Source organism: Prionailurus viverrinus, chromosome E2 (assembly GCF_022837055.1).
Source record: "Prionailurus viverrinus isolate Anna chromosome E2, UM_Priviv_1.0, whole genome shotgun sequence".
NCBI classification, from domain to species: Eukaryota; Metazoa; Chordata; class Mammalia; order Carnivora; family Felidae; genus Prionailurus; species Prionailurus viverrinus.
Window position 1 is genome coordinate 21894707 of NC_062575.1, and position 16090 is coordinate 21910796.

General features: G+C 44.4%; 1 protein-coding gene across 2 annotated transcripts in view; it reads left to right on the plus strand.

Annotated features, from left to right (window-relative positions):
• The window catches only part of CDH11 (cadherin 11), a 152079-nt gene that overhangs the window by 64684 nt on the left and 71305 nt on the right, over positions 1-16090 (plus strand). The gene's annotated exons all lie outside the window — the stretch shown is intronic.

Sequence of the window (16090 nt, forward strand, 5' to 3'; positions counted from 1 at the left end):
CATATGCCTCTCAATCCCTTACCTCCAACAGCAGTTTATTCCTATTGTTTCTTTCTGGTGCTACTCTGATTATCTCTGAAATATATATATATTTTTTTCTCTTTATCCCCACTGCCATCATCCAAACATGATCCTGTTTCTCCAGATTGTTGCCACCTGACAGGTCATTTTGCATCTGGGGTTACTTCAACTCCAGCATGTTGTATCTTTCATACAAATCCTAAACAATGTCCCTACATCTGGATATTATTTTATTTTCCTGCTTAATCTTTTCAATATCAGAGATATGAATTCCTTAATAAACTTCTTCCATGACAAGGCCACTGTTTTGCTGTCTAGATTCATCTCTTGGCCGTTCTCTCTGTACACCCAGCCCTTACTATACGCGTCTACTGTACGATCTACTATAGGGTACAACTGTATTTACACAAAGTCCCATAATTTCTCTTTCCTTACAAGCTAACTCTCACTCACTTTATATCTTGGCTTGCATCTCGCTATCTCTAAGGAATTCTCTCTGATCCCTGTAGACTGAGTAATAGGTGTCTCCTAGGCAACACTTTAGTAGTCCAAGATTACACCATTTACTATGACTTCAACATTGGGCTGTAATTATCTATTTAATTGTCTATCTTCCCAGCTATACCTGGAGATTCTCGAGGGCAGGACTTACTTGGGGACTGCTGTGTTCCTAGTTGCAACCAATGTATCTGGCCTCAAGTAGGTTCTCAATAAATATTAATCAAACATATGAATAGGAACTTAAGTATATTTTGAATAGAAGATGAGGAAGGGCAGCTGATATCACCACAGAGAGAAAAGTCAGAATAATGGCAGCTAACAGGTATTGATTGCTTAGTACACGTCGGGCAGATAAGATCTTTAAAGGCATCACCCCCCATAATCCTTGCAAAAACCTAATGTGGTAGGTACTATAAATATCCAAGATTTTCTAAATGATAAAAACGAGTCTTGGAGAAGATAAGCAGCTTGTGTATGACCATATTGCCATAATTTTTATCCTTGGAAATTTTTATCCTTGAGATGCATGACTTTAGCTAGAGCTTATGTATTTTACCACTCCCTTATTTTCTCTTATCCGTGAATGAATCTGCTCTGTAAGGACAAAAAAAAATTTCCTCCACATGAGGCAGGACTCTTTTCTTACAGTCCACATGAGCTTTTGTTACATAGATGGTCATCCCCTGTGACTAGACCTGTAAATCCTTGGTGATTTTCCGGGTGTTCGTACACTCATATTTTAATGTGAGTCTGTCTGAGGACAAAATTCCAATTTGGGGAGGCCCCCCAAATCTTTCTCCCCTGCTCTGATTGATGTTTATTGTGGGAATAAACCAAAGAATGAAAACTCTTCAAGGAGCAGAGTGGCCCTTCCCTGTGAAGGCACCAGTACGATCTGCTGTGTATGACTGGCTCCCCTCAAATTAGCATATTTTGCACTCATTTGCTCCAAAGCCTGGCTCAGCAGACGAGATGCATCCCTCCTGTAGAAATGTCTGGGAATGATGATCATCTCATTTCTGACAAGCCAAATGGGTCTCTTGGTTTCACTGGCCCTGTGAATTATTCAATAGAACATGCAACTGACATTTCCTATTTTTCTACATAATAGGGACAATTAGAATGAGGTATCAATGAAGCAGAGTCAGAAGTTAAATAGAAAGTACTTGAATTTAATTTCTCTTTTAGGAAATCTGCTACTTGTCTTTGTTTTTGTTTTTGTTTTTGTTTTCTATTTAGAAATTAAGAACAGCCTAGTTTGAAAAGTTCTGCATAGCCTCTTTCTAAGGAGAGGAAGGTAAACTATTCTAATGTTCATAAAACCCTTGACAAAAAACCACAGCATGGTATAGACAGAATGGCCACTTGATCTTTCAGGCTAAGATTCTTGTTTACAGAAAGGATTTTATTTTATTTTATTTTATTTTATTTTATTTTATTTTATTTACTTTATTTACTTAGAAGAAAGGAAAGACTTGTTCATGATTATACTATAAGGTTTTGGAAGAACAAAACAAAATTAGCCAACAACTTAGGCTGAGGACTCACATTCTTGGTCCATGATCAGTTCACAATGCCAGCATTTCTTGAAGGTATGTTTTTTGAAGGCAGAGATGAAAGGGCACTTCCCTTTTCCTGGAGGAGCTTCCAATCAAGTTGCTCTGTATAAAGTGCTCAAAATCCAAGTAGGAAGAAAAAAGAGTGAGATGGGGTAGAGAGAAAGACTTGTAACAAATGGTGGTGACAGGGTTCGGGCTTATAGGATCAGCTCTTAGGCTGACCTCCAGGGAGATCCACTTGAGCCTCATTCCTGGCACACATTTTACTTAGGTGTCTCCTCAGAGCAAGGGAGGAATGACCTAGGTTAGCTACAGGATAGTGCTTCTCAGCCCTGCTACCTGGCTGGGCTTGTATAGTAGGGCACTGGGGCAGATAGGAATGCCTTGAAGTGAAAAGTATTTGCCCTTCTGTTCATGAAAAGCTTACATGCATTGAGATTCTCCTGAATGATAATCAGCAGGGGCCAGTGGTCACAGGTCACCCAATTATCTTTCATTTGCATAAAAATCAATCCCAAAAAGCCGCTTGGGGGGGCAGCTCACCTGTGCTGAAGTATCCACCAGGCCCTGCTTTGTCCCTGACAGTCTGAAATGTTGGCAGCCTGCCTTCTAACCCCCTGTGCCTGCTGGGTCTGTCTGTGAATGCACATTTCCTATTTTGGGATGTAGGCCATTGTGGAGAAAGAGGCCAAGTATCTGTCTATAGCTGGTGTCACCTGAATAAAAAACAGACAGTCCACTTGCTGACTTCTTTGCCGATCTTCAGTCTGTGCGATGTGACTGCCAGTACCACAATCAACCAAGAATTACAGGAAGCTTTTGTGTGCTGGGCAACTTCAACCAAAGTTGTGGTTCTTTGATCTTGCTTTATTTAACTAACGGTGAACAAAATGCAGAGACCACTCCTGATAATAACAGTAAGAGCTGATATTTAATGAGCAGGCCCACGTGCGGCCACTGTGCTACGTGCTTTACATTCATGATCTTGTTGGATATCACCAGAACTTTGAGTGGTATGTGCAGTCATTACAATTCTTTTGTAGATGAGGACCTTGAGGTCCAGAGAAGTTAACATGAACTTGCCAAGGGACATCTGATTAACAGTGGGTAGAGCTAGGGTCTCTTCTCCTGAGCACTGACTCTTCCAGTTCTTTTGCAGCCTTAATGAACTTGGAGGGCAATTGTGTTACAATTCTTTGGGTATGGCCATGTCCTAAATCTCCACTTGGTTATAAAGGAGACTCAGGCTCCTGGCTAATGCATTAGTATGCAGCTGAATGTATGCGCTCTGTGAGAGGTAACACATTGGGAGAGGCAAAGAGAACCCTGAATATGTTAACTTATCAGCCATCTCTTGAGAACTGTTCTTGTTGTAGCCATTGGACTAGGTACTGGAAATAAAACAATGGGACAAGTGCACGTGCATCGGGGGATACAACAATGAAACTAAAGTCATGCCTCGAAGAACCTCCCTTCTTGTGATGGAGCCAAGCTGGCAGACAAATAACCATGGTGCATAGCTCCTTCTAGACAGGTCCAGGGTCGCACAAGGTGCACAGAGGGACTGTGGAAATAGTAGAAAAAAGAGGAAATCGGGAAGCTCCAGTAGAGTGGTGACCTTTAGACGTGAAGCCTGAGTAAGAGTTTACCAGGAAAAGATCAGGAAGAATTTTGCAGTATAGAAATTCTGTAGAGACAGAGAGCAGTACAGCAGTTCTTGAGCCAATGTTTGTCATGATGAGGTGGGCTATTTTCATCTTTATTATCTTTAAGTAGAGAAGACTGTTAAATAGATGAAGATGGTTTGAAATTCAAAAGGTGATAACAGGTCTACAGACAATTAAGTCTCCTTCAATGCCTGTCCTTTCCTGGAGGCAGCTGCTACTTTTGGATTCATATGTGACTGTCCAGAGATTTTCTGGACAGTTAGAACCACACATATCCACATAGTCACTCATCTGTACCTATGACTACCTTTCTGTACCTATCTGTACACTCTCCTCATCTGTACCTATAGATCGTATCTAGCTATAGACACTGTTATGCACACTGTTCCAGAAAAAGAAAACTTGATGAAGTTTTTCTCCTTGTTTGCTTTACATGCTCTCCTTTGATTTTAAACTTTTTAAAATTAAGAAAAATAACAAACCTTCAGAAAGTTGCAAAAATAACACAATGAATTCTTAGGAACCCTTCATCTAGAATCGCTGATTTTTGAAAATCATTTTGTCACGTTGCATGCAATGATTGTATGGATTTAATCCCTAATGAAGATACAGCTTGGATGTCAGTTACCCAGAGACCTGCGTGGGCTTCCTCTCCCCAGAACTTACTTCCTGAGACAACCCAGGTATACCTGAAATCTAGAACATGTTCCACTTCGTGTCAGTTGCTCTCAGATGCCCTAAGCAGCAAATCCAGGTCCAGGACGGAGACATCAGGAAGGGCCATTCTTTGGGCCACCGGTTATCTACCTTGTGGTCATCTTCGGGAAGGGGTTTTGCCCTGTCTGGTCAAGTGCTCACTTAGCAAGAAGTGAGTGTCTCAGACAGGTGAGCATGCTCTCTGCACTTACTTTCCTGGGCCCATTGGTCCAGGGCAGGAACACACAGTCCAGTTAAAATCTAATCACTTCATTTCCGACAACCGGCCATGTAGATAGTGTGACTCTCCTTTTCTGCTTGTCAACTCCAGAGAAGCAAACCTCAGAGCCTGGTGTAGAATTCCCTCCTTTTCAAGATCAAAGCTCCTGACTGCTCAAGTTATCTGTGTACTTCCTCCGTGCATTTCATGGCCAGGGACAGTTTGTATTCTATGTGAGAGGGACTTTGAATAATGTGACAGGCAGGAAGTAACCCAAGGAGAGAGTGTGATATGGCTTTGTAGTCAAGTGCTCAGGGTCTAGGAGTATTGTTTTCAGGTATTCATCCATCCATTCATTCATTCATTCATTCACTCATCAAATAATTACTGAAAGCCTCCGTGGCACTCTTTCATGTTTTGTGTCAAGACATGTACGTGCTCTTTGCAGACTGTGTGATGGTGATCTGTGGGGTGGCAGGCATACAGACATCTCTCGGCTGAAGAACAGGTGAAACTGAGAGTGCAGGGGTAGAATCTTTTAAGGAATGACTTCCTAGCCATCTATCCATTCCTTCATGCAGTAAACACATATTTACTGACTGCTTGCTCCATCCTGATTCCACACGTGCACCTGTGAATATGACTATGTCGGTCCTATTTTCGTGGAACTCACATGCCAGTGAGGGCATGTCTCCTGCACTCCCTCTAGTCTACCTGTTCCTTATGTTGGTTCCATTAGGAAGGTTCAGCTGCTCCCACTGTTTCAGGACAAAAATCAGGCCATTACCTGTCAGCCCTCCCTGGCTTCATGTGATTCCTAAGCCACAGAATCACCATTTCCTCCGGAGGCTACTAACCCAAATTACCCTGTGCCCTGTGGGGGACTCAAGCTCAAGGAAGTTTGAAAGAGCAGAGAAGGAAAGGTAACAAGCCATACTGAAATCTGCCACCAATTAATTGTGTCTGCTGAGGATCTAGAAGGCTGCAGCCTGACACCTGCCAGATGCCTCTATTTGGAAGCTTTAGAAAAATTGTGGAGAGGCCAGTGAGTTCATCTTTTCAAGAGGCTCTGAATTTTAGAATCTAAGCACCATTCCAAATGCTGTTAGGTTGCCACAGCAACAGTTCTTATACACTTTTTTTTTTTTAAGAAAATGAATTTTAAAAAAAATTTGGCCACACACTTGCAAGGGCAAGTGAGAAGGTACCTCTCTAAATGAATGTCTGGTAAGTTTCCTGAAGTACTATGTTTCTGTCCATAACAAATACTATTTTGGACCTCTCAACACTTCCAGTTTCACTTAGAATTTCCACTTGAAAATGGACCCGGGAGGATTGTTATTCATTGCCCCTAACCCGTTTACGTCAGGCTTTGGGCAAAGAAAGAAAAAGCCTTTATCGCTTATGTAGTTTCACTCTTGTCAAGGGTTGGAGCAGAACCCGCAATGGCAGTGAGCAGCCTGTGCTCACACGGGAACGGCCGGGGGGGCTGGCACTTGGGCTCCTGGGAGCACGTCCAGCTCGGTGCCCGCTTCCCCAGTGCTTCTTCCCCTCCAAGCTGCTGCAGGGTTTCTCTTAAACAACTACAGGGTGCTCCGCTTGTAAGACTGACAAGATCCAACCTCCACTCCCTCTCATCTTCTGAAGCTCCCATGTCATCCCGCATTTACTCTGCATCCGCATCTTACTGCCAGTAGTCTTGGAACTCACTGTGATGCTTCCCTTCAGATTCCCTTGCACGAGTTTTCCTTCTCTGTCCCCATTTCTCTGGATATGCAGAGAGGAATCTCCTCCAGATGGAGTGCCCTGACCCCGTGAGATAGAGCTTGCCACTTCTTTCCCCCTAGTCCTTTGGTTTCTTGGGGGGTCTCAACATGCCTTCCATGGGCCTTAGGCAGTTGAAGTTCACCTTCAAGAGCTCCTTTTGCCATAAAAATAATATATTTTATGATTGCTTTCGTATAAAGATGAATATAATCTTCTACCCTAGAAGGCCAATTTTTCTTCTGACATTCAAAGAAGCTGTGTGAGGATGTGGAGAAAAAGGAACCCTGTGCACTGTTGGTAGGAATACAAACTGGTGCAGCCACTATGGAAAACAGTATGGAAGATCCTCAAAAAAAACAAACAAAAAAACAAAAAAAAAACTAACTAAAAATAGAACTGCCATATGATCCAGTAATTCCACCTCTGCGTATTTACCCACAGGGGCCAAAAAAAACTAAGTCGAAAAGATATATACACCCCCATATTCGTTGGAGAGTTATTCCCAGTAGCCAAGACATAGAAGCAACCCAAGTGTCCATAGACAGATGAATGGATAAAGACACACACACACACACACACACACACACAGACACAGACTGGAATATTATTCAACAATAAAAGAGAAGGAAATGTTGCCATTTACAGCAACATGGATGGACCTTGAGGGCAGTATGCTAAGAGAAATATGTCAGATAGAGAAAGACAAATACTGTATGATCTCACTTATATGTAGAATCTAAAAAAAAAGTAAATAAATAAAACTGAATTCATAGGTACAGAGAACAGGTTCGTGGTTGCCAGAGGCTGGGGGTGGGGAGTGGGCAAAATAGGTGAGGGTGATCAAAAGGTACAAAGTTCCGATTAGAAAATAAATAAGTCCTGGGGATATAATGTATGGCATGGTATACATGTATTGGATATTTGAAATTGGATATTGGATTGTATATTGGTAATACTGTATTGGATATTTGAAAGTTGCTAAGAAAGTAGATCCTAAAAGTTTTCATCACAAGAAAAAAAAAAAAAAGAACTATAGCTATGTGTAGTGACAGATGTTAACCAGATCTATTGTGGTGATCATTTTGCAATATATACAAATATCAAATCATCATATTGTACACCTGAAACTATATAATGGTATACGTCTATTATATCTCAATTCAAAAAAACCAAAAAGACAAAAAAAAAACATTCCTCTGAGCCCCTAAAGTATTATGGGCCCCCGGCACTGTGCCTGATGGAGATGTCCATGGCATTCCTTTGTGACCTTATTGCCATTTATTTGTCTACACGTCTGCAGGATCTTTGAGGATGGAAGTTGGCCGCTTCATGCTGTGTCTTCTGTCACAGCACAGGGGGTATATGTGCACACTTGGTGAATGGGCCTTCATAGGAATGAGACATTGTCTGATCCACTGCTGAGGGTTTTGGCTGGCACTCCCAGATAAGGCAGTGCTTACTGCTCCAAGTCCATTTTCAGAAGGGACAACCTCCTCCTTTCCCACTACCTGTACAGCCCTTCCTTCTGTGTCACCTGCTTTGATCCCTGCACTTGGATATTTTCCATCTCAATCTCTGGAAGAATAAGCTGAATAAACTGAATCAACCTGAGAGAGGTTAAGCAGTCTAGAAAACAGTTGTCTCCCGTTCAGAGTCACACATAGTATATGGAGCCATGATTGATTGATTTAAAGACAGAGAGAGAGAGAGAGAGAGAGAGAGAGAGAGCAGGGGAGGGGCACAGAGAGAGAGAGAGAGAGAGAGAAAGAAAGAAAGAAAGAGAGAAAGAGAAGCCCAAACAGGCTCTGCACTATGACTACAGAGCTCAATGTGGGGCTCGAACCCATGGACTGTGAGATCATGACCTGAGCCAGATCAAGAGTCAGACACCCAATGGACTGAGCCACCCAGGCAACCCCCATGGTGTCAAGATTCTAAGTCCCTTTTTTCTTCTAAGACTCCTGCCAGTGCTCTATGGCACCACAGATCTACCGCTCCAAATTGCCAACCCTTCATTTTCCATACCAAGATCTGTAAGAAACAGTAGATCTCAGCGTAGGCAGAACTGCTTCTAAACTCCACACTGCCATATGCTCCCCTGTTTTGCCTTCACCAGAGGACTGGTGTCCCCAGCCAGCGGGCGTGCTTTTGGGAGAGAACCTGCAGCTCTCCACCCCTTCAGGACTTGCCTCAGTTGCAGCTCCAGCCAAGGTCATGGCTCCTCCTGGGGGAAGCCAATATCTGATGTCTGGATCAACAGGGCTTTGGCCCTCTCGGCTGTACCTGAGATCATTTGGAAGGGCCATCCTCGCCCAGAGCACTGCACAGGGTTACCTGAGCCTGTTGTCGGCCTCCAGCATATCTCACTTTCTCTTCTTTGTCTGTTCCTGCTTCCTTTCCCTCACACATGCATCATTCTCAAGGGCACCCCGTAATAAACATCCGCATGGGAAACTCCATCTCAGAGTTGTCTTCCCAGAGAACCCAACCTGCCACAAAACTCTATTGTGCAACAAGCCTCCTTGTGTCTGCATGAATACACCAGATTCATTTGTACCTTCATTGTTTTCATTGAATGTGTATTCATTGGATGCTTTGCACTGTGCTAAGTACCAAGATACTGTGAGGAGCAAGACAAGACACAACCTCTGGTCACATGGAGCTTAAATCACTTCTACTCTGAAGACAGATTTTAATCCTGTTTAATCCGTGCTTCTCCCAGAAGCTGGCTGCCCCTGCACTTAGGTGGGGGCCGGGGGGGGGGGGGGCAAGAGAGGTTTCCCATTGAGTCCTGCTGATTGCTTTGCAAAATAAATGCTGCTTCCAAGCGTGTATGAACAGCTTTCCCCTGTTCCATGAGAAGACTCCTTTGCTCCCTTCTTTGCCCAGAGTGAGGCCAGAGTGAAGTCTAGGTTAGGAGGGGCAAGAGCTGGAGCAGGAGAACGGGGGGTGCAGTGACTGCCCAGAGTGAGAGGGAAGACAGAGGTGCAGATGACCAGGCCTGCAGGAAGCAAGGTCAGGGTCAGAAGTTTAACTGAGAAGATGAGGTGGAGGGGATACAGGTAGAGGTTTAATCAGCAGCCAAGTAGGGGCAGGGATTGGAGAGTGACTGCCATTGCCCGTAGTCCTTCCTGAAAAATACGTCATGAAATCCGTCTTAATCAGAATAAAACACAGACCCTGTGCTGACAGTGCCATCTAGACATGATCACTCCCCACACCTCTGCCCTTGCCTGGCTCCCTCAGCCATACTGGACATTGCTCTTCCTTGAACAGACCCAGCCCTTTCTAGCCTCAGGGGCTTGGCATTCTGTGCTCCCTCCATCTGGGTCACCTCACATGCCTGGGGGCTTGTCATCATTCAGGGTTCAGCTTAAATGCCACACCTGAGGCCATTCCTGACATCACAGCCTCACCTGCCACTCCCCGCCCCCCTGCGCCCAGGTACCCAGGTATTCCACATTTCATCGTTGTGTCTAATCCTTCGCAACAGCTATCTCAATCTGTGAAGCCCACGTCTGTATTCTTTCATGGCTTCCGTGTTTCATTGTCCGTTTCCTCAGTGGTATTCTAAGTTCCTGAGGCTCAGAGACAAGGTCTGCCTTGCCCACCTTATATCTTCAACATCAAAAGCAATGCTGTTCCCATTAGTAGCGGCTCAGTAAACATTTCTTGAGCGAAAGACTGAGCCAGTACCTACATTTCGAATGTTTCCCCGATGGGTCAACAGGAATATGCCAGAGCATGGGCTCCTCCATGATGCTGAGTGGAGTAGAATTTTCAGACCTCTCTCTCTACCCCTCATTCTCATCCTCTCTCTCTGTCCCTCTCCCTCTCTCAGTTCCTCCTGGGCCATCAGTCAGATTTGAGTGGCATCAGTTCCTGGAGCTCTCCACTCTTGGGATGCCAACAGCTGCATAATGGCTTCTCTGCCTGTGCATCTCCACATTAACACAGGCCTTTCGGGCCTGCTCCGGCTTGCCTGACCCATCTCCCATCAGGAAAGAACGTGCATCTGTAATACTCTGGAAAATTAAGGCTGACATGCAGTTTGGTACCCGAAGTGGTTTCACTGAAGCAAACGCGGAGAATAATAGCCATGCACTTAAATGCTTGAGCAGGTATCAATCAGAGAAACATTCCAATAATCCATGTTTATAAAGCTGGTTAGTACAAATTTTTGAAATAGCACTTACTCCACTTCATTCTTGACAAATGGTGTTTGTAGCCATTGTGATATTTTATTTCAATTATGTGCCGGAGTTGTAGGGAGAGGCTTTCTGACAATAGCAAGGCATAAGCCATTTTTAGTGTGCTTCTATCACTATTCCCGTTGCTAAACTCGACTGGACAGTTCATTAAGATGAAAAATTAACAGCACATGCTTTGGGGAGAATAATCATGGAACATGACAGCTTGCGGAGGCATCGGCACTCAGAAGCAAGACAAACGTGCTGGTCTTCGGTAGAAGTGGCGATTAGCCAATCCGTCAGAAGCCATGAGTTTACTGAGACCCTACTTGTGTGCTCAGCCCTGAGCTGAGGTGCTGGGGGAAAGAAAATGCAGGAAACATGGCCTTTGACCTCCAACAATATAACCATCTATTTGGAAAGGCTGGGGAGATTTCAGCTGTCAATCTGGGAGCCCCAGAGGGATACACATCAAACGCCTGACACTTTGGTGCTGAATATAAGTCCAGGAGTAATTCAGTGTGGACCTCAGAGATTTCTTAGACCTTGAAGAATAGCAAGATGTTCATTAGCAAACTATGAACTAAATATAGTAGCTGCTAATGGCTAAGAGTTTGCTTTTGGGTGGTGATGAGAATGTTCTAGAACAAGACAGTGGTAGATTGATGCACAACTTTGCAGATACACTAAATAAACAAACAAAACGAACAAACAAAAAAAACACTGAATTGTGCACTTCCAAAGGATAGACTTGATGATATCTGAATTTTGTTTCAAGAAAACTGTTATTTTTCTAAAGTTTCTACAAATTCTACATAGCTAAATTATAATAAATTTGTTACATGCTCAGAGAATTGAGTTTAGTTCAAATAGAAAAAAAGGGATGGGGCAGACTTACATCGACAGAAAGGAGGCATATACCCATTTTACAGACGAGGACATGAAGAATAAGATCAGTTCATGTCTTGCCCATGAAGCCACAGACCTGGCAAGTAATGGGACTGGGACTTCGCCTCCAGCCTTTCTGGCTCCAGAGCTCGGATGCTTCCCACCCCACTTTGCTGGTACCCAGAAAAACAGATCCTGGAATGCAGTAATAACATGAAAGACAGCAAAGATCATGATTCACCTCAGCAAATCATCCTCACCATTTTCTCTCTCTCTCTCTCTGTCTCTCTCTCTCTCTCTCTCTCATCAGTTCTTACAGCATCCCTGTGAGAGATGAGCAGGTATGAGTGTGCCTACTGGAGGTGGAGGTGGGGTAGGTCTCAGGAGAAAAGGGGGATGGAGAGAACGGAGATCGAGTCGGTTTTCCCAGGCTGCATAAAGAGCTCTGCAGCCTCTTCCAGACATTCGAGGTGTTCCCGCCTCCACTTAGGTCTCTGTCTCTCCCTGGACTTGTGTGTGCATCCTTTTTCTCCAATGCAAGTGGAATGTCTGAGTGAAACCATAGAGATGTGGGATCCACGGACATTTAGAAACAAGGCTTGGAATTAGGTATCCTGTCCGTTTAGTATAGAAGTAAATGCTGTTTCTTTTCTCCTCTGTAGAAGGAGCAGATGCACTTTTCTATTGTAAAGCACGCGTCTAGATTAAAGCCACTTAAGTCATTATCTCCCCTGCAGTTCATAAGAGAGCTTCTGATGTCATTCTCAGCTTTCGAGTGTAAATACTGGGTCAAATTCCCATCCTGTTGGACAGGATGGAAATCTGACTCAACATTTGTAAATACTGCTGCATTTAATTCATTTTCACGGGGATATTTGCTTCCCCAGCAGACAGGGGAATCACAGCATCCTGGGAAACAGCCTGTGTAGGAATCAGGATGCATTAACCTAAGCAGTGAGATCAAAACAAAAGCTCTGTTTGCCGTCTCCCACCAGAGCCCAAATCCCGGCTGTCCCTGCTGGTTGGCTGCATTCAGGAAGCGTAAATAAAATTAGATCCTCTTGGGTAAGGAGGAACTGGGGTTTACCAAATGGAAGGCTTAAGCAGCCAACATTCTCCTTTCCCATTTCATTGACTTTTCTTTTTAGCTCTTAAGAGGTGAAAGGAACAATAAAATAATAATAGTAATAATAATAACAATCATACTAATTAAAGGTTAATACTTCCTGAAATATATCCTTGCCTATTTCAGAGTATTTGCCTTTTTAACCCTCATTGAAGGTTGACTCAGAAGTAGGAATGGCTGGATTGTGGTCTTGTTTCAGCCTGCTGCTTGTTGGGAAGGAGACTGCTCTGTGTCTCTTTTGGCCCATATGTCAACTGTGGGGTGATTATAATAATCACCCGATAATCAGTGTCTACTGTATAGGGATTTTGTGACAGCTGAAGGTGGTATTACCTCTAATGCACTTGCACCCATGCATGTCGCCTAGAAAGGCTCCCTAAACAGGACTCAGGCTGGTGGTGATGGCAATGCACGAGTCTACACCATTCCAGATATAGAGGTGTTTCCAAATGTGGGGCTGTATAGGCAGAAGTTCTCAGCCATCGATGGAATCCAGGCGACAGCCAGGTACTTTTTTCCCAGTGTGTGTGCGCAGTCTTACGGTGGAGAGCTGGCTTCCTGTTGAACTGGCCTGAGTATCTGCTTGTCAAGGTGGCAGTCAGTCTCCCTGGGTTTGGTGGCCCTGCACGCTGGTTACCATGGGCAGGTGCTTGTCTCTGCAAAAGGGCACCAACCTGCAAAAATGCCCCACAGGCTACAGAGGCAGCACAGTATATGGGGCAGGAGTGGTGTCATGGAAACTGGGTTGGAATTTCAGTTCTGCCTCTAACTGTGCCCTGAGCGGAACAGCTACTCTCTCTTGCTAATGTTTTTATTGTTGTTTTCATGGAACTGGGGATAGTGACTATCTTGACTGTCTCATGGCTTGAGGAAGGTCTTGCATTTTTTTAAGTTGTGAAATTGCACTCATCCGCCTCCATCCCCAGTGCCATGTCGCCCAGCTAGGAGCATGGGCCAAGGACTCACCCTGCGTGCATCATTTCTGCTTCCTGTGAGCTGGTTCCGTGTGACTGAAGCCAGGTGATTTGACCCCAAGAAGCTTCAGTTTGCTCATCTGTTAAATGGGTATATTAGTTTGTTATTGGTATTGTAACAAACTACCATAAACTCGGTGGCTGAAAACAATACAATTTCATTATTTGAGAGTTTTGGAGATCAGAAATTCAAAATGAGTCCTATGGGCTGAAACCAGGTTGTTGTCAGGGCTAGTTTCCTTCCGGAGGTCCTAGGGGAGAATCTTATTTCTTGTCTGTTTCAGAGTCTCAGGCCTCCTGCATCCCTTGGCTAATGGCTTCTTCCTCCATCTTCAAAGCTCACACGCCATCCTCTGCTTCCCTCACGGCTGCTTCTTTCTCTGTCCCTCCTGCCTCCCTCTTATAAGGATCTTGTGATTATCTGGAGCCCAGGCTCATCTGCCCACCTCAAACCCCTCAAGGCCCTTAATTTGACCACATCTGCAGACTCCTCTTTGCCAGACAAGTTGACCCGGGCATGTTGAGAATTAATATGTGGGCATCTATGGGGAGGGGATAGTATTCTTGCTCATAGGACTATTGCAAAAGTCAAATGAGATAATGCATCTAAAATACCTAGCCCAGTTCCCTAACTCAACAAATGTTTCTTCTCCTTAGAAGTACTGAGACTGACCTATGCTCGAGTACCTCTGGGAGATAACCGGGCATTACCACACCTCTAAGTGCCACAGCTCTGCTCTCTGGCAGGAGCAGGTCCCTCTTTGGCAGTGGCTGGAGGCTTCCTCTTATCTTAGCCTGGAAGCTGGTCTTTGCAGATAATTTTATCTGCATTACACGCCCTCCAGCAGGGCTAGCTCCCCAAGGTGAGCCTCCTTTCTAAGCCTGAGCTTTCTTATTTGAAAAACTGAGGTCAGGGTGAAGGGCTTGACTCTGGGGTTCTTACTTCCATTGAGAATCTATGAACTACAAAAGGAAAGAAAGAAAGAAAGAGAAAGAGAGAGAGAGAGAGAGAGAGAGAGAGAGGAAGAGGAAGAAAGAAAGAAAGAAAGAAAGAAAGAAAGAAAGAAAGAAAAGAGAGAGAGAGAGAGAGAGAGAGAGAGAGAGAGAAGAAGGAAGGAAGGAAGGAAGGAAGGAAGGAAGGAAGGAAGGAAGGGAAAGAAAATCTATGAGCTACAATAATTGATCACAGGTGAATCCAAAAAATGTGCAAGTTGGTGTTAAGGTATATTTACTGGCTTCTCAGAGAAAACTGCCCATTGCAAAACAGCAGCATGGAAACGATGGCCCTCTCCAGCCATCCAGGAGCCTCTGTACGAGGGTTCCTAACTGTTGGTGCTTCTGGCTCAGGCTGGAGTATGCGATGACGTATCTGGGAGGCTGGGACTGGGCACTTTCTGTAATGAGTGGCAAGTGAAGATTTGAGCTCTGGCTTCCAAGATGAAGGTGGGGGCTGAATTCTTCTCTGTAAAAGCGCCATTGTTCATGGATCAAGGACTGAAGAGGGGAAACGTGGAAAGAGGAAGAAGCCTACTGTGTGTCAGACATGGCTTCCTATCATTTAATTCTACCACTTTGCCTTGTGCACCGAGCATTTTATCTCCATTTTTTCAAATGAGAAAACAGAGGCTGAGAAAGACTGAATAATTTGCCTGATTCCTCACAGCTGGTAAGTGGCACGAGAAGAGGGAAATTGAATTAATACTTCAAATCTAAAACGGAGCTTCTTGGCTGAAACAGCAGGGCCCTGCAGCCGCCAGAGTGATAGGGTCTGCTCTTCCTGTGACGGTGCACGTTGCAGGCCATTCGGTTGCCCCCGTGAGCACCCCCCCCCCACTCACCCTAATGGACAGAAAGCTAAGGCCACAGAATATTGTGTTTCAGCATTTTCTCTTTCACCTGTAATGTTGACAAAAAGCATCTCTGTCTGCCCAGTCATCTTCTTTTCAGGCCTGTCTTCCCATCTCAAATTCAATCTTTTCCTAGTTATTTCAGGCAGAGAGTTGAGTGATGGATGTTGGCAAACAGAGTGAGACTTTAGTATTCCCATGATCCCTCTTGCTTTCAGAGTTAACCTCCCTCTGGGCGCCAGACCCTGCCTGTGGTGCTGCCTTCTCTGATGCTTCTGGAGCTGTTCTGGGGGTCTGTTTTGAATCATTTTAGAAATGGCAAGAGTATGTCTGGGAAGAATATTGAAGCTCATCAGATTTATGCAGAGACAAGATGGGTGTGAGAAGATTGCCACCGAACAGGGGTTTGTGGCTCTAATGAGTTGGCTCTGTAGTTCTTTTGTAACTCAGAAGCTTCTCCGTAAGGACTTTTGGATGGATGGTTTCAAATGTTTGCACAGAATCAATCTCTTTAATGGCAAGCAACAGTTCCTACGGAGGGGGAACAGAGACCCCATCCCAGCAGGTGTAGTATTAGATGCAGTGCCACCAAGAGTCCTGAGCAGAAGGGAAGCCAAGCCTTGATTCAAGTACA